Genomic DNA, 26,435 nt, shown 5'->3' on the forward strand with positions numbered 1-26,435 from the left:
AGCCCTTCCCTCCTCTATTTTCAGAAGGGTTTTATTCTCGTAGCCCACACAGAAAGCAGTCTGCATTGGTTAATGATTTCTCTTTTTTTAAGGGGGGGGGGTACTTTTGTGTGATTGCGTGGGTAAGACAAAATCTGCTCATCTGGGCCCGATTGTAAGTTCTGTAGCATGTGTACTTGGGGGAACCCAGTGAGTCGCACTGGGTCCAGCCTCATTAGTGGATGCATATTCATGTTGCATTTTCTGTACAGATGCGTGTCATGAACTTTGCTGGGAAGAAGGGAACATGTGTGTTCTGTAGCTGCTGGGAGACATGCTGTACTTGTCTCACTGTTGCTCTCTCCTCCCTCGGTTTCTCCCTCTTTCACCACAAAACTGGCGATGTCCAGGTCAAAAGGTGGTTATTATCTGCAAAGTGCTTGGCGACCAAGATCTGACAAAACAGTTCCTTTTTTTTTTTACTATTAAAATGCAGGTTTGCTGCTGCTTACAAATATTATTCGTGATAATAAATGTGCTTGGAGCCATGAAAATGTTGCAGGGGATTCTCCCTCCCCCACCCCCAATTCTTCTATTGCAAAGAACAAACCATTTATGTATGAATGTGTGAGGTGGTCCATTCGGATTTAGGGGAGGCAGGTCCAGAAAGAAATTGCATCCTAGTGTTTGTTTTGTAGTTTCTCTAGAACGACGAGGGATTTTAGCTGACTCAGTTACGAGTGCATGGATATGACAAATATGACTTCTGCCCCTACCCAGGTTCTTGTTAGAGCCATGTATGGCTCTGCAACTTTGTGAAGATGCGCAGGAAACAAGAGGGTTGCAGAGAGAGCCACTTGGGTTTGGATTTGGAAATAGGAAAAGGAAATTTTAGGAAAAGGGTGAAATGGTTTTCGACGCTGGTGATTTTAGAATGCTGTTCAGATTGTGCGGTTGATACAGTAATCATTTTTTGCTTTTCATTAAATGTGGAGTGGAAGGAAGTTAAGCTTGCATATGGGAAGGGCTGGATGCAAATGGTGACTGACAGACACCGGTAGGACTTGGAGAAGGACAAGCTTCAGTTTCCTTTCCTCAGTGTCCTCTGGAGCTTACTTAGCATCCTGCTGTCTTGTATTGGTCAGGCCCAGTTGGAAAAAGGGGCACAGAATTCATGGCACCCTGAGGTTTCAGCAAGGGCTTTGCTTCCATGTTGCTCTGCTTGGCAGTGCCACTAGAAGGGTTGACTTGGTCTGTGCACCAGAGGGACTGGTTGCCATAGTGACATGTTCTTCCGGTGAGGCTGGAAACACAGTGACAGAAAAAGGGATTGGAAAAAGAATGGACAACATTTTGACTTTGTATCGACTGATTTTTAATTGCTGCAACAGAAAATGGGCAGGGCACAGCAGGGGGAATGTAGGCGCTGACAGCTGGAGTTGGCAGGGCATTGTATTTCATCGGAACTAATGGAAATGCTGTTCGCCATCATCCAACATACAGCAGTCACTGTCAGTGGCGAGTGCCCGCTGACCATGGCTGTCTCTGCCATCAGACATTCTTGCTGGGTACTATGGAGATAGATGGCATGCCAGCCTTACACATCTCGAGAGACTTAAGATCACTGTCTTCATTTTTAACCTCAAAATATCACCCTTGAAAGCCACATCTTCCTTGGGTCAGCAGCAGTAAGAAGGAATTTGGAAACGAGTGTGCCTCATTTCAGTAGAACTCATAAACAATTTTAAATAACAGTGTAATTGTGAGACTTCACGGGTCTTCCTATATGGGTAGGTTTTATAAGAAAGTTAAAAAAATGGATATGAAGACATTTCAAATAGGGCATCTTAGGGAAAGAGATTTATCTCATAGTATTTATTCGAAGTTGAAGATATTTTAGACATTTGGGTGTGTGTGTGTATGTAAGTATCTTAGATTAAAATTGTTGGAGATCCTTGTTGGGTGGAGGGAAAAATTCTTGGGGATCCTTGTTGGGAAGGGAAATTAGACTGTTTAAAATCCATAATATTGTGGGAAAATCAGAGATTTATCTACATGATCAAACAGCTCCAAAGAACTCAAACATTTGTTAAATCGATGTTCATTACACGAGAAAGTGCTGTCTTATTTATCTTTTAAAAAATCCCACAACCATCTAATTAATAAGAAAACAAAATCATACCTATATCTTATTCTTTCTTTGATTCATATCTCTCTGAAGGTACAGTCCTCTAGATTCATGTTCTTTCTGAAATCTGGTTCCCTTCTGTATGGAGGTTCCTATCAATATGCATTTCTTACCACTGTGCATTTGTGGGTCTTGTTGAACTCTCAGTTCCTGGAGGGTAGGAAAGGTAATTATTCATAAAACACATCTACCAGATGCTGGGTCTTTGAGAAATACCTCCTGCAAATTAGATTCACAGAAATCTATTCATCGGGATAGATTATTGATGGAAATCTATCAGTGGTAGGAAGGAGCCCTTGTGTGGAAATCCAAATAAAAGATTACTTGGAAAGTTGTGATGGAAAACAAAATGAGCTGGTGTGACTCTTGGGGCAGGTTAATATTGCAACAGCTGCTCGTGATTTATTTAACAGGGAAGATTTCTCAGGCAGGAATAAGGGAAACATTTTTTTTTAATGGCAACATATCACCAAACAGGCTCATGTCAACCACAGTATTTATTGTTCACTGTAGATAAGGTTTGGATTATTTCCTTTTTGGAGGTAGGATTGGGCAGAGGAGATGGCAAGGATAAATTACCCTTGAGTGCCTCCAAATCAGGTCCTCTGTCTTCTCACTTTTCAGCCTCATCCATGTCTCGCTAGTAAGTCACTGTGAGTACTGGCTCAGATCAATGACACGATCAGTTTCTGAAATTCAAGTGACTCCCAGGCCCTTAGCAGAAGCAGACACAGGTAGGGGATTTTGTTTCAGGGAACTTGAAGGGAGGCTGTGTATTCTTTGGTTTGTACAGCAAAGTTATATTGATATGGCTTGAAATAAACAGACCTTCATTGGAGACCCTAACAACTTAAAAACTATTTGAAAACATGCCTTGGAATAGACTTGGACTTTTTCAGTTTTTATAATCATGGATTTTTGTTTAATATAATGAAGCTGAAAGGACGTTGGGCTATACCTGTAAGTGCTCAGGGGCTAATCCTGGCTCTGTGCATAGCTGTGAAACTTGGTGGTGCTGGCAGGTGTGAACCATGTAGTGCCAAAAATTGACTGGGGGTTAGTCGTATGCAAGGCAAGCACCCATACCTCTTATACTATCTTTCAGGCCCCCAAAACTTAGTTTTCACTGAATGTTGCACATATTCACAATTTAATAATGCACTCAGCAGATATATAGCACTCATGTATTCTGCCCTAGGCACTTATTGCTTGGAGGAAGGGACAAATGGTGTGTGTCCCTTATTTCCAGTCTGTTAACCTCACAGAGAATAAGTAACCACAGGACAAGGAGCCCTACTGAAACACATTAAGAGAAGCACAAGAAGGGGCTGCCTAATTGTATGTTCTACGGGGTGAGGGGAGGAGGGAGGTGGGGAGAAGTCCCTGGAAGGCACGCAATCAGGATAGGGAGGTGATAAAGTTTGGAGATGGATGGAAGGAAGGATACCTGAGGCAAGGTGGCGGGAGTGTGCGGGGACACAGACGGGTGAATTAGCAGTCAGACCTGTGAGCTTTGACTTCTGGAATGAAAGAGAGGCATGGACCAGGCAAAGGCACATGGGCACTCAAGTCCCCCGTAGCTGTGCTGCCCAGCCTGGCTGCTGCTGCTACATGGTTCTGTCCTTAAAGGAAAAATAAAGTAAAAACTCTTTACTCTTGTACTCTCACCCAATGGCCACATGATACATGCCCAGCTAGGGGCTGTTCTCTGGGTCAGGGGTAAGAATAAAGCATTCCTGGACCCCAGAAAAAAGTCCACTGGGAAGTACCACATGGCGCCTATAACTCTGCAGAGAATAAGTACCTAGTTTGTTTGAGATTGGGGAAGTAAGACATCGCAAACTGGGGTCAGTTGTAAGTATTTTCTTCCATACTGTAGGAAACTTGGCTGCATGAATGTGGATCTTTTTTTCTTTTTGGGTCACACCAAGTGATGCTCAGGGGTTACTCCTGGCTCTGCACTCAGTAATTACTCCTAGAAGTGCTGGAGGACCCTATGGGATGCTGGGGATTGAACCCAGGTCAGCCGCGTGCAAGGCAAATGTTCTATCTGCTGTATATCGCTCCAGTCCCTCACATGAATGTTTGGGGAGCAGATTTCTGTTCATGATCAATTCTGCTGCCTCTATGTTTTATTCACTTTTCATCTTTGACTTGTAGAATCCTTGTATGTTCCTTGTTTCTTCTGCCCTTCTGACGCCATAGAAAAGCAGCTAACAGAGATGACCTGGTGGGAAAGATGAATAGATATAATGACGGGGTTGGGGATGTGGCTTGGTGGTAAAGCACGTGACTAGCATGTGTGAGGCTCAGAGCTTGATCCCTGGCACCATATGTGCCCTGATCACCACCAGTGTGGCCTCCAACTTCTCTTACATCTGGCACCTGTACAACATTTGTAATACCAAGTTTGATGCCCAGTGCTTTTCTAAGAGTTTTACACATATTAGCTAATTTAACCAATAATCATTAGTATGATGATCTATTCCAATTCTACAGTTGAAACAGAGGTAAGGAAGGTCTCTTAACTTACCAAGTTCCTGGTAAGGAAATATTTATTTATTTATTTATTTATTTATTTATTTATTTATTTATTTATTTATTTATTTGGGTAGGGGGATGCCTGAACAGTACCAGAGGTCTCTCCAGGGATTCTCAGCCAACCAGACTGGATGGTTAAATGCTAGGACTGGAGGGGGGTCACCAGAGGCACCCCAGCAGTGCTCAGGAGCCTCCTGGTGGTGCGTAGAGGACACCATGGTGGCAGGCACTGCACTGGGGTTGGCTGCATGCAAGGCATGTCTCCTAATGCTTGTACTACCTCCCAGTCCCCCGGCAGGAATTCTTATCATGAACATGGATTGGGGTAGTGGGGGCATGGAGAAGAGACTCATAGCTTGATTTCCCCAAACTGGGAAAGCAATCAAAGTGATTCTAGAATCTTCCCCAAGGTAAGGCTTGCTGGAGAGTTTCTTTCCTAGCAGTGAGGAGGAAGGTGACTCCAAACTGGTTCATGTACTTTGAGCTCCACTGTCAGGCATGCTACACATTTTGTTTTGGGATTTTGGGTATTCTGTTCACAGGAGTGGATGCTGGGGTTATAGACGTCAGGGACATTCTCCTGGATTCCACACCTGTGTAACATCCCAGTGGTGTTACATCCCAGGGCAAGAGACAATATAGAAGCACATACAGATACAAACTAGTGTCTTATGAACCCATCAACATGTAGTAATGAATGCCACAAAGTAACTTTGCTCTTCTGAAGTACAAAGGCAGAGTTGGGCAAGCAAGACAAAAGTGAAATGGTTCTGGGGCAGTGGTGGAGGGGAGTGTCCTGTAGGGAAGGGATTGGTGCCAGAAACATTGTAAGCCTGAAACCCAACCATGAATAACTTTGTAACTTCATGGTGACTTAAAAAAAGTTCTTTTCATTTAGTTGTGTCATATGGTTAAGCTTTGCATATGAACACTGATTGTCTTTACAATTGCATGTACATATAGACATAGGTGTGTGAATAGTGTACATCTGCGTATAGCTAAGCATGGTGGCATCCCAAGTCCATGTTGCTTGGGTGCCCATGTGTCTAGCAAAACCCTGCTCTCAGCCCCATCTCACTTCCCAGTCATGCTGAAGTTCAAGTAAACAGTGGGTGTTGTCATTTAGAGGGCAGCTCCATGATTGGCAAATATCTGGGTGGAGGGAGAGGGAATGGGGTGGAGAGATGCATGCTGAACAGTTGCTGGCTGCTGAGCCCACCACTGGCTTATTGAGAAGAACAATGAGGCAGAATATGGTCTTTGTTCTAAGAGAACATTCTAGGAGTTCCCCCTCCTAGCCCCTCTGGAGTTCCTCATCACTGTGGTTGGATCAGCACTTTCTCAGGGGCTCTCCTGCGTTCATGGGATCGGAAATCCACTGATCAGGGAAGCATATAGGGTGCGCTATTGTTATTGAATCCGTAAAGTCAAGAACCTTATTTCTATTCCAGAAGGCTAGTTTATTTATTCTTTTACTGCAGGGTCGTAAGGATCAATGAAGAGGATCGATTCTGTATACTCTACTTTGAGTTTCCAGTTAAAAATATTTTCTCCCTCTCTGCTATTTGTCGGTCTTCAGGCAGAATCCTTAACTTGCGGTGGGTTACTTTGACCCTTTATGCGAACGTGCATTCATGTAAGCACCTGGGCATCATGTGACCGAGGCACAAATGTTTGTTAGATGGAGGTTCATTTTCAGTACTTGCCCCAAGCAAGTAGATTTCATGAACTTTCGTGTACTAGCATTTGATGGGAAAGCTAAATTTAGGTGGTATCAGTGTATCACTGTAATGCCATTGCTCATCAATTTGCTTGAGTGGGCACCAGTAATGTCTCCATTTGTGAGACTTGTTGTTACTGTTTTTGGCATATCGAATACGCCACGGGTAGCTTGCCAGGCTCTGCCGTGTGGGTGGGTTACTCTTGGTAGCTTGCCGGGCTCTCCGAGAGGGGCGGAGGAATCAAACCCCAGTTGGCTGTGTGCAAGGCAAACGCCCTACCCGCTGTGCTATTGCTCCAGCCCACCTCTTGCATAAATTTAGGTGGTAGAGAATAAATAACAGGTAAGTGGTGGAAAACAGGTGAAATGAGAGGGAAAGAAAGGAAATTGAGAAGGGAGAGACAAAGAAAGCAAATGGAGAATGAGAGAGAGAGAAAGAGATAGATATTCCTAAAGGGCTAGTTGGTAATAGGAAGGAGGAGGAAAAAACCAAAGCAGCTAATTTTTTTGTCAGTATAGAAGGAGGTCATGAAAATTCACTTTTCTCTTCTGAATGACTTGAGATGTCATGTGGCAGTCTTGGCTGCGAAAGGAAAAACTCCATCAATAAAGGTGGTGGACAACACCCAAAAGGGGAGAAGGAGCAAAAGGGAATGCCCCGACACAGAGGTGGGGCAGGGTGAAGGGGATGGGGGGAAAGGGGGTGGTGGGAGGGATGCTGGGACCATTGGTGTGGAAAATGGGCACTGGTAGAGGGATGGGTACTCGACTATTATATGACTGAAACGCAAGCACGAAAGTCTGTAAGTCTGTAAATCTGTAACTGTACCTCACAGTGGTTCGCTAATTAAAAAACAAATAAAGTTGGTGGAGTGTCAACAAAGTGAATGCCTTGATGCCTCTGTGCTGTGCTTCTAAGAAGGGTTAAAATGCTCTATTTTCTGTTATGTATATTTGACCATAACTACAACCAATCAAGTAGAAGGAATGTAGAGAGCTTGACAGCAGAGAACTTTAGGGGCAAGGATTTTTGTTTATTTGCACAGTTATTGAGCACTTACTGTATGCCAAACCCTCACCCAGGTGAGCCTGGGATGCAGAAGTTAATTAAACAGAAACTGCCCTTACTGCACTTACAATTTTGAGCATTGCTTTTTTTTCCCCTCCTCCCAAACAAAACCTTTAAAGAGTACCAGTGTAAGAAATAAGTGTTTTTTGGGGCTGGAGAGATAGCACAGCGGGTAGGGCGTTTGCCTTGAACGCGGCCGACCCGGGTTCGAATCCCAGCATCCCATATGGTCCCCCTGAGCACCGCCAGGGGTAATTCCTGAGTGCATGAGCCAGGAATGACCCCTGTGCATTGCCGGGTGTGACCCAAAAAGCAAAAAAAAAAAAAAAAAAAAAAAAAAAGAAATAAGTGTTTTGTAAACAAATAATAATGAAATAATCAGCAAAAGCAACACTTTCCTCAGGTCGTGTCAACACTGTGGGATGTGGAACACTTCACTGCGCTCTAGAAATGTCTTTTGAACACCGATGCTATCAGGTGCATTACCTGGAGGGCAATGAAGCCAGTCATTCTCCAGGAGCTTTAAATTTTTTTAATGATTTTTTTTAATGGAATCACCACGAGATACAGTTACAAAGTTGTTCATGTCTGGGTTTCAGTCATACAATATTCTAACACCCATCCCTTCACCAGCGTACATTCCCCACCACCGATGTTCCCAGTTTCCCTCCTCTCACCCCCTGCCCCCTCAGTATTCTTTTATGGAAGGCAATTTTCTTCTTTCTCTCTCTTGTTTGTTCTCACTTTCTGTTTGGACTTTATGGTTTGCAGTATGGGTGCTAAAAGATTATCGTGTATATCCATTTATGTTCTTTTCAGCACTCAGTTCTTGTCCAGAGTGATCATTTCCAACTATTGTTGTCATAGTGGTCCCTTTTTTTTTTATAGTGGTCCCTTTTCTGTCCCAACTTCCCTTCTCCCCCCACTTCCCCATATACACTTTGTGGCAAACTTCCAGATGTTGATCAGTCCTTCTGGCTCTTGTTTCTACTGTCCTTGGTGGGTATTACTCTCATACTATTTTTTCCTCTTTTTTTGGTCACACGTAGCAATGCTTAGGGGTAACTCCTAGCTCTGTACTCAGGAATTACTCCTGGTGGTGCTTGGGCACCATATGGATGCCGGGAATTGAACCCAGTTGGCCACATACAAGGCAAATGTCCTACCACTGTCCTATCACTCCGGCCCCCTATTTTTTTCTTATGTCCCACAAGTGAGTGCAATTATTCTATGTCTGTGCCTCTCCTTCTGACTCATTTCACTCAGCATAGTACTCTCCATGTCCATCCATTTATAAGCAAATTTTATGACTTCAGTGTGTTCCCAGGAGCCTTAAGGGACCCAAGTCTGAGGTGGTTCTATGAGCCGCTTGTGTGCTGGGGCCTGCATGATGGCTGTGTGTGAGAATAGTCTGGAGAAGCTTGTTGGGAAAGGGAGCATCTAGTCCCTGGATTTTTTTTCTTTTTGGGTCACACCTGTCAATGCACAGGGGTTACTCCTGGCTCTGCACTCAGGAATTACCCCTAGCGGTGCTCAGAGGATCATATGGGATGCTGGGAATTGAACCCGGTCGGCCGCGTGCAAGGCAGATGCCCTCCCTGCTGTACTATTTCTCCAGCCCCTCCCTGGATGTTTTAGAGTCTCTCTGCATCAGAAAGATGAAGTCTTCGTTTGAAAATGATCCTTAAATTTTGACTGACACTTGTCTAATCTTCTTTTTTTTTTTTTTTTTTATTTCTTTTTTTTTTTTTTAATTTATTTATTTTTTTTATTTATTTTTTTTTTATTGTGGAAAGTTACAAAGTTACAAAGTTTTCAGGTTTAAATCTCAGTTATACAATGCTCGAATACCCATCCCTTCACCAGTGCTCATATTCCACCACCAAGAATCCCAGTATAGCTCCACCCCGCCCCCTCACACCCCAAACACCCCCACGCCCCTAGCCCCCCCACCCTAAGCCCCCCCCGCCTGTGTAACTAATAAATTTCACTTTACTTTCACTTTGATTGCATACAATATTTCAACAAAACTCACTATTATTGTTTGGAGAGTCTCTCCCCTAAAGTCAGACCTGCTGAAAAGGAAGCATTAGGTAATTTGTTTTCCATTGCTGAGGATGAAGAAGTGTGAGGTCGAGTGACCACACTTAGCGGCCTCTCAGTTTTGGGTTTCTGTAATTTAGTATTTTAGTAACTAAGTCCAGAGAGATATCTGCCAGAAGTTGCATCGTTGCCAACTTGTACTTCTCAGCTACATTATATTCCACATATGAGTGCAATCTTTCTATGTCTGTCTCTTTCTTTCTGACTCATTTCACTCAACATGATACTTTCCATGTTGATCCACTTGTATGCAAATTTCATGACTTCATGTTTCCTGACAGCTACATAGTATTCCATTGTGTAAATATACCAGAGTTTCTTTAGCCAATCATCTGTTTTCGGGCACTCTGGTTTTTTCCATATTGTGGCTATTGTGAACAGAGCGGCAATGAACATGGAAATGCAGATGTCATCTCTACTATACCTTTTTGCCTCTCCGGGATATATTCCCAGGAGTGGTATTGCTGGGTCAAATGGGAGCTCAATTTCTAACTTTTTGAGAATCGTCCATATTGTTTTCCAAAAGGGCTGAACCAGTCGGCATTCCCACCAGCAGTGAAGGAGAGTCCCTTTCTCCCCACATCCACGCCAACACCGGTTGCTTTTGTTTTTGGGGATGTGGGCCAGTCTCTGTGGTGTGAGATGATATCTCATTGTTGTTTTGATCTGCATTTCCCTGATGATTAGTGATGTTGAACATTTTCTCATGTGCCTCTTAGCCATTCGGATTTCTTCTTTGGAAAAGTTTCTGTTCATTTCATCACCCCATTTTTTGATCGGGTTGGCAGTTTTCTTCTTGTGGAGTTCAACCAGTGCATTGTATATCCTTGTTATCAACCCTTTATCGGATGGGTACTGCATAAATATCCTTTCCCATTCTGTAGACTGTCTTTGTATTTTGGTCACTGTTTCTTTTGAGTTGCAGAAGCTCCTTAGTTTGAGATAGTCCCATTTATTTATCTTTGTTTTCACTAGCTTAGCCAGTGGCGTGTCAGCTTTGAAGATACCTTTGGCTTCAATGTCGTGGAGGGTTTTGCCGACCTTATCTTCAATGTACCTTAGGGATTCTGGTCTGATGTTGAGGTCTTTAATCCAGTTTGATCTGATTTTTGTACATGGTGATAGATGGAGGTCTAAGCCCATTTTTTTGCATGTAGCCGTCCAGTTTTGCCAGCACAATTTGTTAAACATGCTTTCCTTGCTCCACTTCACATTTCTTGCTCCCTTATCAAAGATTAGATGATCATATATTTGGGGGTGTATGTCAGAGTATTCAACCCTGTTCCATTGGTCTGCCGCTCTGCCTTTGTTCCAGTACCATGCTGTTTTAATGACTACCGCTTTGTAGTAGAGTTGGAAGTTGGGGAGGTTGATTCCTCCCATTTTCTTTTTCCCAAGGATTGCTTTAGCTATTCGTGGGGGCTTATTGTTCCATATGAATTTCAGGAGCGCTTGCTCCATTTCTTTGAAGAATGTCAAGGGTATCCCTATAGGGATCGCATTGAATTTGTACAATGCTTTGGGGAGAATTGCCATTTTGACAATATTAATTCTTCCAATCCATGAGCAGGGGATGTCTTTCCATTTCCTCGTGTCCTCTTTTATTTCCTGAAGTAGTGTTTTATAGTTTTCATTATACAAGTCCTTTACCTCCTTTGTTAAGCTGATTCCGAGGTATTTGATTTTTTGAGGCGCAATTGTGAATGGGATTGCTTTTCTCAGGTCACTTTCTTCTCTCTCATTATTTGCATATAGGAAAGCCATGGACTTTTGGGTATTGATTCTATAGCCTGCAACTTTACTGTACGAGTCTATTGTTTCTAGGAGTTTCTTGGTAGAGGTTTTAGGGTTCTCTAAGTATAGTATCATATCATCTGCGAATAGTGAGAGCTTGATTTCTTCCTTTCCTACCTGAATGCCCTTAATATCTTTTTCTTGCCTAATCGCTATTGCAAGTACTTCCAGTACTATATTGAACAGAAGTGGAGAGAGTGGGCATCCTTGTCTCGTCCCTGTTCTCAGAGGGAAGGCTCTTAGTTTTTCCCCATTGAGGACAATGCTTGCCATAGGCTTGTGATAAATGGCTTTGACTATATTGAGGAAGGTCCCTTCTATACCTATTTTGGCTAGTGTTTTCATCATAAACGGATGCTGGATCTTGTCAAATGCTTTCTCTGCATCTATTGATATGATTATATGATTTTTATCTTTTCTTTTGTTGATATGGTGGATTATGTTGATTGATTTCCGGATGTTAAACCATTCTTGCATCCCCGGGATGAATCCCACTTGGTCGTGGTGTATGATCTTTTTGATAAGTTGTTGAATTCTATTTGCTAATATTTTGTTGAGAATTTTTGCATCTGTGTTCATCAGGGATATTGGCCTGTAGTTTTCTTTTTTTGTGGTGTCTTTGTTTGCTTTTGGTATTAGGGAGATATGAGCCTCATAGAAACTGTTAGGGAGGGTTTCTGTTTCTTCAATTTCCTGGAAGAGCTTGAGAAGGACTGGCAAAAGGTCCTCTTTAAATGTTTGGAAGAACTCACTAGTGAATCCGTCTGGACCTGGGCTTTTGTTTTTGGGGAGACTTTTGATTACCATTTCAATTTCCTTGATGTTAATTGGACTATTCAGGTACTCCAGGTCTTCTTGGTTCAGCCTTGGGAGATTATAGGAGTCGAGGAATTTATCCATTTCTTCTAGATTCTCTTGTTTCGTGGCATAGAGATTTTCAAAGTAGTCTCTGATGATCTTTTGAATTTCATTGGTTTCTGTCGTGATGTCCCCCTTTTCATTTCTGATTCGGCTTATAAGGGTTCTCTCTCTCTCTTTCTTTGTGAGTCTTGCTAGTGGTTTATCAATCTTGTTTATTTTCTCGAAGAACCAGCTCTTGGTTTCATTGATCTTCCGGATTGTCTTTTGGGTTTCCATGTCATTAATTTCTGCTCTAAGTTTTATTATCTCTTTCCTTCTGCCTGGTTTTGGCTCCTTTTGTTGGTCCTTTTCTAAGGTCTTGAGCTGTGAAGTCAAGTTATTTATGTGGGCCCTTTCTTCCTTCCTGAGATATGCTTGCAGAGCTATAAATTTTCCCCTTAAAACTGCTTTAGCTGCGTCCCACAGGTTCTGGTAGCTCGTGTCTTCATTCTCATTTGTTTCTAGGTACCTTTTGATTTCTTCCTTGATTTCCTTCCTGACCCACTCATTGTTCAATATCGAGCTATTTAATTTCCAGGTGTTTGATTTGGTTTTCTGCATCTGTCCACAGTTAAGTTTTATCTTCAGTGCATCATGGTCTGAAAAGATAGCTGGTACAATGTCTATCTTGTTGATTCTGTTGAGGTATGTTGTGTGGCCCAGCGCATGGTCTATTCTGGAAAATGTTCCATGTGCACTGGAAAAGAATGTGTATTCCTTTTTTTGGGGATATAAAGCCCTGTATAGATCTATTAGCCCTCTCTCTTCTATTTCTTCCTTCAAAGCCAGTATTTCATTGGTGAGTTTTAATCTTCTAGATCTGTCCAGAGGAGACAGTGCAGTGTTGAAGTCTCCAACTACTATTGTGTTGCTCGAGATGTCCTTCTCGAGGTCTCTTAGCAGCTGTTGTAGGTATTTAGCTGGTCCCTCATTGGGTGCGTAGACATTCAGGAGTGTGATTTCTTCCTGATGTACACATCCCTTGATTAATAAAAAGTGGCCTTCACTACCCCTTCTAATCTTTTTCAACCTGAAGTCTATGTTGTCCGATACTAGTAAAGCCACTCCGGCTTTCTTGAGGGAGTTGTTTGCTTGCAGGATTGTTTTCCATCCTTTGACTTTGAGTCTGTGTTTGTTCTGGCTATTCAGATGTGTTTCTTGCAGGCAACAGAAGGTTGGGTTGAGTCTCTGAATCCATTTTGCCAGTCTGTGTCTCTTAATTGGTGAATTCAGACCATTGACATTAAGGGAGATTATTGTTATGGGATTTTGTGCCGTCTTTGTGCAAGGGTTTGTTGTGCTTGTAGAGGTTGTTCTTGTCTTACAATAGCCCCTTTAGTGCTTCTTTTAGGTTTGGTTTTGAGTCTATGAAGTTCCTGAGCTGTTGTTTATCCCCAAAGTAGTGTATGATTCCTTCTAGTTTGAATGAGAGTTTAGCCGGATAAAGTATTCTTGGTGAAGCGTTGATTTCATTGAGTTTTTTCACTATATCCCACCATTGCCTTCGAGCTTGGAGGGTTTCCTCTGATAGATCTGCTGTGAGCCTAAGGGGTGCTCCTTTGTATGCGATTTCCTTCTTGGACCTTGCTGCTTGGAGTATTGTGTCTCTCTGGAAGATGTCCATCATTGTAACTATGATATGTCTTGGGGTTTTTCTGTTAGGATCTCTTTTAGCTGGCACTCTCCGGGCGCCTTGAATCTGGATGCCCGCATTGTCCAGCTGTGGGAAGTTTTCCGCAATGATTTGTTTGACTGTGTCTTTTTCGTTGGGGTTGGTTCCCTGTGGTTCTGGTAGTCCAATGATTCTAATGTTGTTCCTCTTGAATTCATCCCCTAGGACTCTGATTCTGGCTAGAGCTATTTTGAGGTCTCTTGCCATGGTTTGATGTTGCCCGTAGGCCTCTTGCAGCTCATCTTCAAGCATACTGATTCTGTCTTCGGCTGCAGTTATCCTATTGTTGAGGGCAGTCAGAGAGTTTTTGATTTCATGTACGGAATCCTTCATTTCTTTTTGAAGGTTTTTTATTTCTGCTCTCATTTCTTCCCGTATTTTGTCGGCTGTCTGTTGTATTGTTTCCGCCAGGTCTTCCTTGAAGTTGTCCATCTTTGCATTGAGTTGATTGAACATGTTGAGGATTTCAAGTCTGAATTCTTTCTCAGAGAGGTCAAGTTTGTAGGAGGCGCCCATTGAGGTTTCCGGATTCCTTTGATCGTCCTCTGGTTGCAATGGGGATTTTCGCTGTTTCTTCATGTTGTTTGTGGTGATATGAAAGAGGGCTCTTGATGATGAGTGTCCCTGTTTCCTTTTGTTGCGAAAAAGGATTGTGGATAGGCTCAGTTAATAGTGGTTGGCTTTTTAATTGCCGGTGTAGAACCTGGTCTCCTACTGAGATGTTCTTATGTGAAGTCTTGTGTTTTGTTGTCCTACTGCTTGCGAATAGCTAGGATGTTAGTCTTGGATAGGATGTTGAGAAAACTACTTTCCGCCGCGTGAGCTTTGGCCGCCGGTAATGAGGCCACGCCCACTTTTCTTAGGCCACGCCCCCTGGTGGTTAGGCCACGCCCCTTTCCCACAGACCTTTGCGGGAAGACAGGACGGCGGCGGCGCTTGGGGTCGGCGTGCCGGCCACTCGGCCGGCAGTCCGGAGGGGAGGGAAGCCCGGGGTGCTCAGGGCCGCGGAGCAGGCTGGGTCCGGAAGGGCGGGTCGAGGGAGCGTCACAGACCTTTGCAGGAAGACAGGACGGCGGCGGCGCTTGGGGTCGGCGTGCCGGCCACTCGGCCGGCAGTCCGGAGGGGAGGGAAGCCCGGGGTGCTCCTTGTCTAATCTTCTGACACCTTATTCCTGCCCTGGTTCCCACCTCCACCCCCAACTCCTATCCCTTCTTCTCTCCCAGAGTTTTAGAAATCACATATGTGATTCCACTCATAGTATTCCAAAAACACAGCCAATGTAAATGTCACACAAGGAACAGGGGAGTCAAAGGTGGAGAATTTTTTTTTATTTTAATGAATCACTGAGATACAGTTACAGACTTACAAACTTCCGTGATTACATTTCAGTCATACAACGTTCAAGTATCCATCCCTCCACCAGTGCCCATCCTCCACCACCAATGCTCCCAGTATCCCTCCCGCCATCCTCACCCCTTTCCACCCCCTGCCACTTTCTCTCTCCTTTGGGTGTTATGGTTTCCAATACAGGTACTAAGCAGCCATCATGTTTGGTCCATAGTCTACTTTTTAGCCCGCAACTACCATCCTGAGTGAGCCCTCCAACCGTCCTTTACATAGTGGTCCCTTCTCTATCCCAGCTGACTTTCCCCCCAGCACGTGAGACCAGCTTCTAAGCCAATGAGCGAGCCTCCTGACCCTTATCTTACCGTCCTTAGGTGTTAGTCTCCTGTTATGTTACTTTATATTCCACAAATGAGTGCAGTCATTCTATGTCTGTCCCTCTCTTTTGGACTCATTTCACTTAGCATGATACTCTCCATGTCTATAGGTGGAGAAATTTTATCTTTTGTCAGTCTGTGTACATAGACATGCTGAGTAAAAGTCCCTTCTTGTATTCTGAGATCATACAAGGGCAAGGGGATGGATGGGCTGAATCCAAGGCACTCCGTGGTCCCAACCGGCATGACTGGGGTGACCCTGGTGGTCCCCATCACTGCAGGTACCAAGGAGCACCATATCCTCAGGACCTAGCCCTAAACTAATGGCTCGGTCGATTGAGCCCCTCTGGGAAGGGACCTCCTCCCTGGACCCCCCCAGCCCCCGTAAGCCCTGCTTGGGAGCCCCCTCTACATAAAAATCTTGCTCTAGGAGGGGCTGGAGTGATAGCACAGTGGGTAGGGCGTTTGTCTTGCACGCAGCCGACCCAGGTTCTAATCCCAGCATCCCATATGGTCCCCTGAGCACCGCAAGGGGTAATTCCTGAGTGAAGAGCCAGAAGTAACCCCTGTGCATCTCCAGGTGTGACCCAAAAACCAAAAAAAAAATCTTGCTCTAGGAGTCTCAGAACCGGAGACAGGTGATGTTCTCCTGTGCAGAGGCCGCTGGGGGCATGAGGAGAGGCTTGGCTGGTGAGCCGCTGTTACGGGAGACGGCAGCTGTATCGGAATTATTTCCATTGATTTTTCTTTTGTTGTCCAAGTATTTGGCCAAGAAAAGGCAATTTACTTTATATTAGGTTATCTTCATAAATTTATACCGTTTCCTGTTTTTGAAAAATGCCCCACTCCTCTGCCGGCCGAGCCCTCCGGCCTCTGGGCACTTGCCTCAAGAGTTTCGTGCGGAGTCTTGCCAGGTTCCTTTCCTGAGGACACAGGAATTCTGTGTAGGCCGGTGTGGCCGCAGCTCTCCGTGGCTCAGGAGTATTTGGCAGCCTGGATGGGATGGGGATGTTTTATGTTTCAGGAAACTCTGTTCCCATTGGCTCCAGCAGTGACTTTCAGCCTCCAATCCGCAGGCTGGAGCTGCAGGTGTCTAAAGGCTGGAAACCACTGGGCCATTGCCTTGAACTGTCCATCCATGAACTGGGGCCCAGACTGGAGTTAAGCAGTGTCTGAACATCACTCTCTCCCCAGTGAGGCGACTCCGGAAGCTGAGACGGGGCACCTGCCCCCAGGTGTCCTCCTCCTAACGCTGTCCCCCATGAAAACATGATACACACCCAGTATCCTTGACCTACAGAATAAACCCACATAAAGGACAGAGTTGTGTCCATTCATGGGAAAGTGGCTCTAGCATGAAACAACAATCATAGTTTGTTTCAAATACATTTACTGAGGGCTGGGAGAAAGTACAGTGGTTAGGGTATATGCTTAACATGGTCCCCCAAACTTTGTCAGCCCCAGGGGGCTCCGCAGGCATGGCCAGTGTGGCCCTGGAGGGTATTAGCACTGCTGGGGTAGCCCGGCTGGCCTTGGTACCTGAGGCCCAAGCAGCACTGCATCTTGGGGCCCTTGCACTGAGCCTTCAACTGGATTGGCTGAGAATTACTGGACCCCGAGCTCCCCTAGGAAGGCCTGGGGGAAAAAGGAGGGGAGGGGGATCCCATACACTAGGGCCCAGGGAGAGGGCACAGAGGACTGGGTTTGATCCAGCCACTACACAGTCCTGTGAGCTCTGCAGGGAATGACCACCCCAAAACAAAATAAAACCAGTAAGCCAGACGTGTGTTTCTAGTGTTGTATGTTCCAGATAAATGCAGAACTTGAGTGGCTTGAGTGAAGGGGCTGGAGAGATAGTACAGCTCAATTCCCAGCACCACATGTGTTCTCCTGAGCACCACCAGGAGCGATCCCTGAGTGCAGAGCCAGGAGTGAGCCCTGAGCACAGAGCCAGGAGTGAGCCCTGAGCACAGAGCCAGGAGTGAGCCCTGAGTACCACCAGGAGTGATCCCTGAGTGCAGAGCCACGAGTGATTCCTGAGCACCACTGAGAATGATTCCTGAGTGTAGGGCCAGGGACAAGCACAGCAAGGTGGTGGCCCACCCCCAATAAGGTGTTCCCTCCCCCAGTAATCAAACCCTTGAGTGATAAAAGCGAGGGCTTTTTTTGTCACCTTGAGTGACAAAAGCGAGGAAAGAAATGTAGAGTCTAATGCCATGTATGGGAGGGAAACTCTGAAACAGATAATAAACATTGGCCATTGTTTATGGAATCATTTGCATTACGTGTATAAAAAATACCTGGCTTATGAGTATAAAATAAAGAATGAGGTTTACCTTTTTCAAATGGGGAAAGAAATGGAATGGGAAAGGTGTTTTAAAACTGCCTGTAGTATTTTTTGTCTTGTCACTGTCACTGTCATCCTGTTGCTCATCGACTTGCTTGAGCGGGCACCAGTAACATCTCCTTTTTTTTTGAGACTCATCGTTACTGTTTTTGGCATATCGAATACGCCATGGGTAGCTTGCCAGGCTCTGCCGTGTGGGCGAGATACTCTCAGTAGCTTGCCGGCCTCTCCGAGAGGGGCAGAGAAATTGAACCCAGGTTGGCTGCGTTCAAGGCAAACGCCCTACCCGCTATGCTATCGCTCCAGCCCAAACTAACAACAGGAAGCTAATGGGGGCACATACTCGGGCTATTTGCAAGGTACTCACCATTCTGACAAAAAAGTTAGAGTTTTATTCATACTGTTAGGCTCCATCTACAGAAGATGGTTCTATTTCAGGAAATTATCAGAAAACTGCCTCTGACTCTGTGGTAGATTACACCTCCCCTTATTTAAACATAGTTTACAAAGTTATTCATGATGATTCGTTACAGGCATTCAATACTCGAAAACCCAATCCCACCATCTCTATCCCCTTCCCTCTATCATTGTTTCCATTGTTTCCACCCCTCAAGCCTGACCCCATAGTAGTAGACCCACAATATTTTATTTTATATTGCTTGTTACTACTAACTGGTCAACGGAATAATTAAAAAATATTCTGTAGAACAAAATTGATGAAAGTTGTTGTATTTTTTACCATGGGGGACATTAAGTCCTTGACTAAGGGTTTACTAAGCTGTTGTTACGAGTTAAGCTTATGTGTTAATGTTTTTGTTAGCCAAGATTGGTTGTTCTTGTTCTTGGCTTCTGTGTTCCATACCATCCAATCTGGTGTGCTACTACTGGGATGGCATGTTCTGGAGAGTTTGGAGATGTCAGGTGGCTGCGTTTGCAGCCTCACACTCCAGAAAAATCCAGGCTCTTTCACTATGCAGTCTGTGAGACTCAGTCCTGAGGTGATCGCGTCTGGCTGGAGGCATGAGCAACTCTGGGCTGTGGGAAAGGCTGCTGGGGCTTTGCTCGGGTGGGAGCTAGCCTGCCCCATCTGGGGTGGATTTTTGTAAGTAGTAACAAGAGGCAGTTAGAGAAGAGAGTCCAAGTCTTCCCTATCAAGCGTTTTCATTGAAAGTAGCTCATGTAGGACTAGGAAAAAGAAAATTATGTTTTATTTCCTTTTGATAAGAAGGAATATAGCTTTAAAATGATTTCTTCCTAAAATAGAGACTGAGATACAAGTCAGTTTTCCCTTTGTAAGTTTCTCATTGTGTGTGGATAGAAATCAAGAGTTTTGAAACCCAGAAGTGAAAGGGAAGCTGTCCCATCAGTTGATGCAAACTTGAAATAGAAGAGTCACAGAGACCAGCACGTGTGAGGTGAGCCAGGGTTGAGCCAAACATTTGGGAAGGCAGGGACTCTAGTTTGACAGCTGGGGAGCTGAAAAAAAGGAAGGAACATTCTGCTTTGTATGGGAGAACCCTGGGTTCAATCCCTGGTTACCACATGGTTCCCTGAGCACTGCCCGGTGTGGTTCGAAAGAAAAAATAATATTTCATTTGAAGAAAGCAGAATAGAACTTTAGTTCTTCAGAGTTTTCATGTCACCTTTGAAACTGAATGTTGGTCAGTAAAGTTAAGTAGTTTTATTACTAAGGAATGAGGTGTAGATTCTTCTTAAAATTAGGAGGAGACTTTAGCCAAGAACTCTTTGGCTCTCATGGCTCTCACGTAATGGTATGTTCCCGCCTTATTTACACAGTTGATAGCCGGAACAGACAAGTCCCATCAGAGCCATTGTAAAAATTCCATTTTCACCTACAAACGCTGGAGGCCTCCCAGACTGGGCCTGGAGCTCTAAGGGATTCGGAGAGCCACAAGGGACTTCAGGGGTTGTTGAAGCAAAGTAGGCGTGAGCAGAGTTTGGATTTTAGTAACCATGGGGCTGCACGTGGCACTGGGCGCAGCTCTGGGCAGCAGGCCGGCAAGGTGGCAGGCGGGAGGACTGCCGTGGCCCACCCTGGAGGGTGGGGACGCCTGGCATTTGCAGCACTTTCCCAGGGGAGGGCCTGGGGAGGGCCTGGCCTCGGGGCCCCACCTCTCCTTCTCAAATGTCTTTATGCAGGGGAGGCAGAGGGTGGGTGGTCTTGCTCGGTGCCTGTCCTTTTTGGTGGGACCTCTCTCCAGCCTGCTGTTCTCGCCGCTCCACCCTCAGTGCCGCCGCAGTCTCCTCCTCTGCCTCCTCCTCCTCTCCTCCTTCTTTTCCTCTACCTTCACCTCCACCTCTACCTCTTCCTTTACCTCCACCTCTACCTTTTCCTCCTCCTCTTCTTTCTCCTCCTCTTCCTCCTCCTCCTCCTCTCCTCCTTCTTTTCCTCTACCTCCACCTCTACCTCTTCTTCCTCCTCTTCCTCCTCCTTCTCCTACCCACCTTTTTTCCCTCTAATTCCACCTCTACCTCTTCCTCCTCCTCTTCCTCCTTCTTCTCCCCTCCTTTCTTCTTTTCCTTTTTCTCAACCTCTACATCTTCTTTCTCCTCCTCCTCCTCCTCCTCCCCCTCCTCTCCTTCTCCTCCTTCTCCTCCTCTTTCTATTCCTCCTCCCTCTCTACCTCCTCCTCTTCTCTTCCTCCTCCTCTTCTTCTCCTCCCTCTCCCCTCCTCCTTCTTCTCCCCTTCCACCCTTTCCACTCCTCACCTTCCCCTACCTTCTTCCCTCCTCTCCCCTTCTCCCACTCTGGTATTGCTCAGGGCTTACTCCTGGCTCTGTGTCCATTCGGGGGCTGTATGTGGTTCTGGTGATCAAACCCAGGTCCACCAGATGCACACAAGTCTTTACCCGCTATACTATCCCCGTCTCAAGATTTTCCTGTGCTTCTCACTCTCATTCGGCTCTGGCAGCTCTGAGAGGTGTGAAGCCCTGCACTGGGTTGTATTCTCCGTGAGGCTGCCCTGTGCTCTGATCCCGGCTCACCGCTGCTCTGTCCAGAGCCATCCCTCATCATCGGAAATCTCCTCTTAGCACTTCACTGGTAACCCTTCACGGACCCCCTAGCCCTCTCCAAAACTCCCTGTGGCCCAGTGCTACTGTATCTTCACCTCGTGGGCTGACTGCACCCCTTTCCTCCCTCAGTGCTTCATTTCATTCTTTCTAAAGGAAAAATTTATGTTAAGATGATTTTATTTATTTATTAGGATATTGTGATTTACAAATTTGCTCATAATGGAGTTGTTTCAGGCGGACAGTGTTCAAACACCAATCTCACCACCAGAGCCCCGCCCCTCCACCCGTGTCCCCAGGTCCCCTCCCACCTCCACCCCCTGCCCCCCTTGGCAGGCGTACAACACATTTATGTCATATTGCTTGCTCCACAAAACTTAAAGAAATGGTCAATGAAGTTATAAAAAAGTAAATCAATAAAAATCAATTTGTGATGATTTGCTCTATGACTTTAACCTATGTAAATATAGACATCCAAGTCTAAATTTGAACAATATCATATAATGCCTGTTTCATTTACATCAATGGAAATTACATACATGTAAATGACAAAGTTTTCAACTCTGGCATCTGAAATATATTGCCCTAACTAAAATTGAAGTACTGTTACGTTTTGGAGCCAGTCCTGGTGCTGGTAGGGGGACCATGCGGTGCCAGTGATCAAATCAGGGCCCCCCCATGTACAAGACTTTTTGAGCGACTCCCCAACTCTCCAGCCCATTCCGCTACACCTGGTGGTGCTGGGGGACCACATGGAGCCAGCTCAGACCCTGAGGCTGCATCCTGTCCTCTGAGTGCTCTCGCTGACCAGCCTCCATACTGCACACCCGCCACCCGCCCACGCTGGGATTTCTCTCCAGCCGAGTTCTCCTGTCGAACGCCTTGGCTCCTGGTGCCTGCAAAGCCTCTTCCTTTGCCCAGGAGCCCCTCCCTGCTTGTCGAGTTCCCTGGCCATCACCTGCTTACCCTTTGGGGCTTGGCTTCAGGCCTTGCTCATAGCGTCGGTGGTCTCTTGGCCCACCTTCGTTCTGCACTCAATATATTTTCGAGCTCAGGGGCCCTTCCTAGCTCTGTGCTCAGCAGTCACTCCCTGGGGTACTGGGGCTTAAACCTGGGCTTCCTGCTGAGCTGGCTCTCCTACCTTCCCCCACTTTTATTTCCGAGGCTTTAAAATGTAACGACTATCATCTGACTGTCATCTTTTTATCTGTGGTGGCTTTGCCTACTGAATGTATGGACCACAATAGGTATTTAAGGCAGGTTTTTTTTTGAATGAATGAAGGTTTGTCTCGGCGCAGTAGATCTGGAAACCTTATTTAACAGAGAGTGATAATTTCATTGGACTAGGGAGAGTCCCCATTAAAAGGACGCCTGCTGTGAATTGTTCTGTAAAGCAGATGATAAACTCCATTCAGTTCCGTGGTAAGGGCTGTCTTTTCTTAAAGCACCCATACTTCTGATCCACATGAGCACAGTTGCAGGCTCTTGCCTTTCCCCAGGATTAACCCTCATTGCTCTGCTCCTGTCCCTATTTCTCAGGCTGGTCCCCTGCCCAGAGTGTGTTGGAGGAAGAGAAGGCTGCCTCTATTTCTTGCTCCTCCCAGGGATGAGAGAGCGTGCTGGGAGCCTGGCCTACCTGGTCATCTCCCCGGGACCCATCTGAGGCTCCTGGTGTGTGTCACCTGCCATGTCTTCAGTCATCCCCGTGTTGCGTTGTCTCAGTTCTTCCTCTAGGGCCGTCTCCTCACATTCCCTCTGAGTGTGTGTCTCCGTCAGAGAAGGGCTGGAAATGTTCTTCCGGAATGGGCTCTTCTCTGGTTCCCAGCTTGGTTTGCTTGGCATATTTTCCAAATAAAGTGGGTCAGTGGGTGGAACTCTGGCTGGAGTCTGTCTCCAGTTCTCCCGTGTCTCTGGCCCCACTGGAACTGCTGATGTCATCGGAGTTTGCCACAGAAAACATTCATTCCCTTATTGGGTGTTTGGGAACAGAAGGACAGCCAGGCAGCACCTCTGTGGAACCGTCTGGAATATCTCCTGGCTTAAGCGACTTTCTCTCAGGCAGTCGGCTGAGGGCAGACCTTGTTGCTGCCTCCTTCCGCAAAGGAGGGGAATTCTGCTCTCAGAAGATAAATATAGATGCAGCTGTTTTTCGTGGCTCCCTAACCAGACCGATGAAGTGACTCCTGTCAAGGAATCGCCTTCTATGACACACTAATTCCTGGATTGTACGGGTTAAGTTTGTGCTGGGTTTAAGACAGAAACATATTTCCAGCCCCTTCTGCCCATACAATCTCAACTACTCCAGATCTGACTTCTAACTTGACACTCGGAGGTCACCACCAGGTAGGAGCTTCAAGTAAAATGTACATTGTGAAGATCAGGCTTTAATCACACAACAGGAAAACTAGGCAACGTATTGATGAGTCCTAAAGTAATGTCGTCTCATTAAATGGTGGGTAACCTTTATGCTGGAGACCAGGCTCTGGCCATATAGGTTTATGGAAAAACCACTCAGAATCCTGGGCTGGATCTCACACTGGATGGTGATGTTTAATTTTTTTTTGGGTCAGCAGAGGTGTTAGGACATTAGAGAAGCACTTCGTTGTTCTCCGGTCACCAGCATTATGAGCTTTTGTCACAAGTATCTGTAGTGTGTAGGGGCTGGCTGGGTGCTTGGACATCAATAAGCTGCTTTAGAGAACCGAGTCAGAGATCTCGCCGGATCCTTCACAGAAGTTAGATCTTTTGCACACAGTAAGAGCCTTCAGGACCACATGCTCCCTGCCTGGAGATGTCTGTTAGAACTCAGGCGGAAGAGACAGACTCTCTCAAGGTGACGGGTCCCTAATGATTGACCATGTTCAGCACACACTCCAGGATTTTTTTTTCCTGGGTCATACCCAGCAATGCACTGGGGTTACTCCTGGCTCATGCACTCATGAATTACTTCTGGCAGTGCTCGGGGGGACCATATGGGATGCTGGGAATTGAACCTGGGTTGACCGCATGCAAGGCAAACACCCTACCTGCTGTGCTATTGCTCCAGCCCCTGCAGGAGGTTTTGAATCCATGGTTAGAGCAGGTCTAAGACAAAGATGGCTGACAGAGTGGGGGTGGGGGGACACACCCAGTGGTGCTGGTGATGTTGAGGTGGGCGAGCTCTCAGCACCACTTTTGGTGTGTCAGGGCTCAGGATTCCACCCTGGGGATCACACCAGGGCCTCACACCTGCTGGACATGGCCATTTGAGCCATCTCCCTGGCCCCAGGCCAGTTTGTTTTTACAGGGGAATTCTCCGTGGAGAAATGTCAAATGAATGCCTTAGGCTTTAGATGCTATTTGATTAGAGTTGTTCTTGGTTGTTTAACTATTTGTTAAAAATAAATAAAAGAGCAAAAATAACAAAAGGGAAACGCTGATTTATTTATTTTTAGGCACTGCAATTTACCAACTTTTAATAAGAGCGTGTCAGGGATTCGATGTGCAAACAGTTTTGAACAGAATTGGGTGGACTTTGACAGTGCATCAGAGAGACGCCTGGGAAGGTAGAGCCTCCCACCCTGCCCCTGGCCCCAGCACACACACACACACACACACACAAAACAAAGTGGAGGATGGGGGGTGGGAAGGTGGTGGGTGTTTACTGGGGTCAGCATGTCATCCCTGGGCCAGGCTGCCCACTGGGAGACTGTGATGTACAGAGATGGGGGACATGGAGAGTGCCAGCATGAGTGCACATACGTGTAAGCATGTACCTTGAATTTGGGTCAAGAGACAGTGGGCTGCTTTTTCCCAGTGGGGTCACACTTCTCCTTCATGATGCATGAATAAACCCTACGCGTGGGTGATCTATTCCCTCACCTGCAAATATCTGACAAATTTCTACACATCAGGGTTTGTGGCCAGTCACAATGAGGTTGGGGAGCACCAAATAGGAATCCCTGTGCCCACATATAACTTGTATTGCCATGAGTTAATAACAGGGGAATGGGCACAATTATATGCGAGGCAGTTAGAAAGTGGTCTGTGGTAGGGAGGAAAGAGCCTGGGAAGCAGCTAGGGGAGGAGCAGAGGCAGACCTGCAGTGATGGCTGGAGTGGTCAAGGCTGACCTTACCAGGGGGGCTTGAGAACAGTCCTTTGGGACATGAGGGAACACGGGCTTCTGGGTGGTGGGGATTCCCTAAGGAGGCCGCTATCAGGGCAGTGGCAGTAACCCCAGGCCAAACCCATAGCTTCATGGGCCCACTGCAGGCCTTGCGTGCAGGGGGCCTGGGTTTCATCCCAGCACTGCATGGTCCTCGGAGTATTGCCAGGAGCAACCCCTGAGTGCACAGCCAGAAGTAGCCCCTAGATCACCACTGGGTGTGCCCCCCAATAAAACCAAATCAAAACCCAAACCAAAATAGGACAGCAACTCTGGTGTGGGAGAATGACCAGGGCATGTTGGCAGAATGATGGAGGGTGGGAGGCCCTATGAGGGAGTGCTTTTCTGAAGTTGGGTGGAAGGTCAGGGAGGTGCATAGTCCTCACGTCAGACCTGAAGGTCACAGGAGGGAGTGACCTGGGAAGCCTTTGCCAAGGTCTGAGAAGGGTCATGATTAGATTTAGGGGTTGGTTGAAGGGATCCCTTGGGTGCTGGGTTAATCATAGGTTATGGAGGGGCGTGTAGAGAAGCAGGGAGACCAGCCCACCTAGATGGTGGGGGTAGTAGCGTGATGAAGGAAGAGATTGCGTTCTATATTTATTCGAGATAGAAATATTGGCCTGGGCTGATGGACCAGCTGCAGAAGGAGCCAAGATGTCATCCAGCAGTTTGGACTAACCAGCTGGTCGGCTGCTTGGGATTGTTACTCGAGCATCCTGGCTGGGCTGTTTCGGACAAGACAAACTTTGAGATGCCTTGGAACCTCTCCAGTGAGAGGTCAGCAGTTGGGTATATTGTCTGGGGTTCAGCGGGGAGGTCTCACTTGGGTGAAAATGTAGAGCCCATCAGTATCTGGCATTTAAAGTTAGGAGGATGAGTGAAAAATAGAGAAAGGACAAGTCAGAGGATTAAGTTCCTGTGTACATGGACCATCTAGAACTCAGGGAAACCAGGAGGAATTGCCCAAAGAGACCAGGAAGAATAGCTAATGCAGCAGGAGAAAATCGAGAAAGGGTGGTGCCTGGAATCTAAGCCAAGAAGTGTCTTAAAAAATTAAATCATAGTAAAAAGCACAGTAACAAAGTTGTTCATGATTGCTTTTCAGTCATACAATGTTCCAATACCCATCCCTTCACCAGTGTCCATTTCTCCCCATCCATATTCCCCCGTTCCCCTCTGGCCACTCATCCCTCTCCTCCCTCCTCCCACTTCTGTGACAGGT

The 26,435-nt window shown here is 46.0% G+C and overlaps 1 protein-coding gene across 1 annotated transcript in view; it reads left to right on the top strand.

Moving 5' to 3' along the window:
• TMEM178B (transmembrane protein 178B) overlaps positions 1 to 26,435 on the top strand; it is a 415,009-nt gene that overhangs the window by 1,265 nt on the left and 387,309 nt on the right. The window lies entirely within an intron of this gene.

The sequence above is a fragment of the Sorex araneus genome, chromosome 1, assembly GCF_027595985.1.
Source record: "Sorex araneus isolate mSorAra2 chromosome 1, mSorAra2.pri, whole genome shotgun sequence".
NCBI classification, from domain to species: domain Eukaryota; kingdom Metazoa; phylum Chordata; class Mammalia; order Eulipotyphla; family Soricidae; genus Sorex; species Sorex araneus.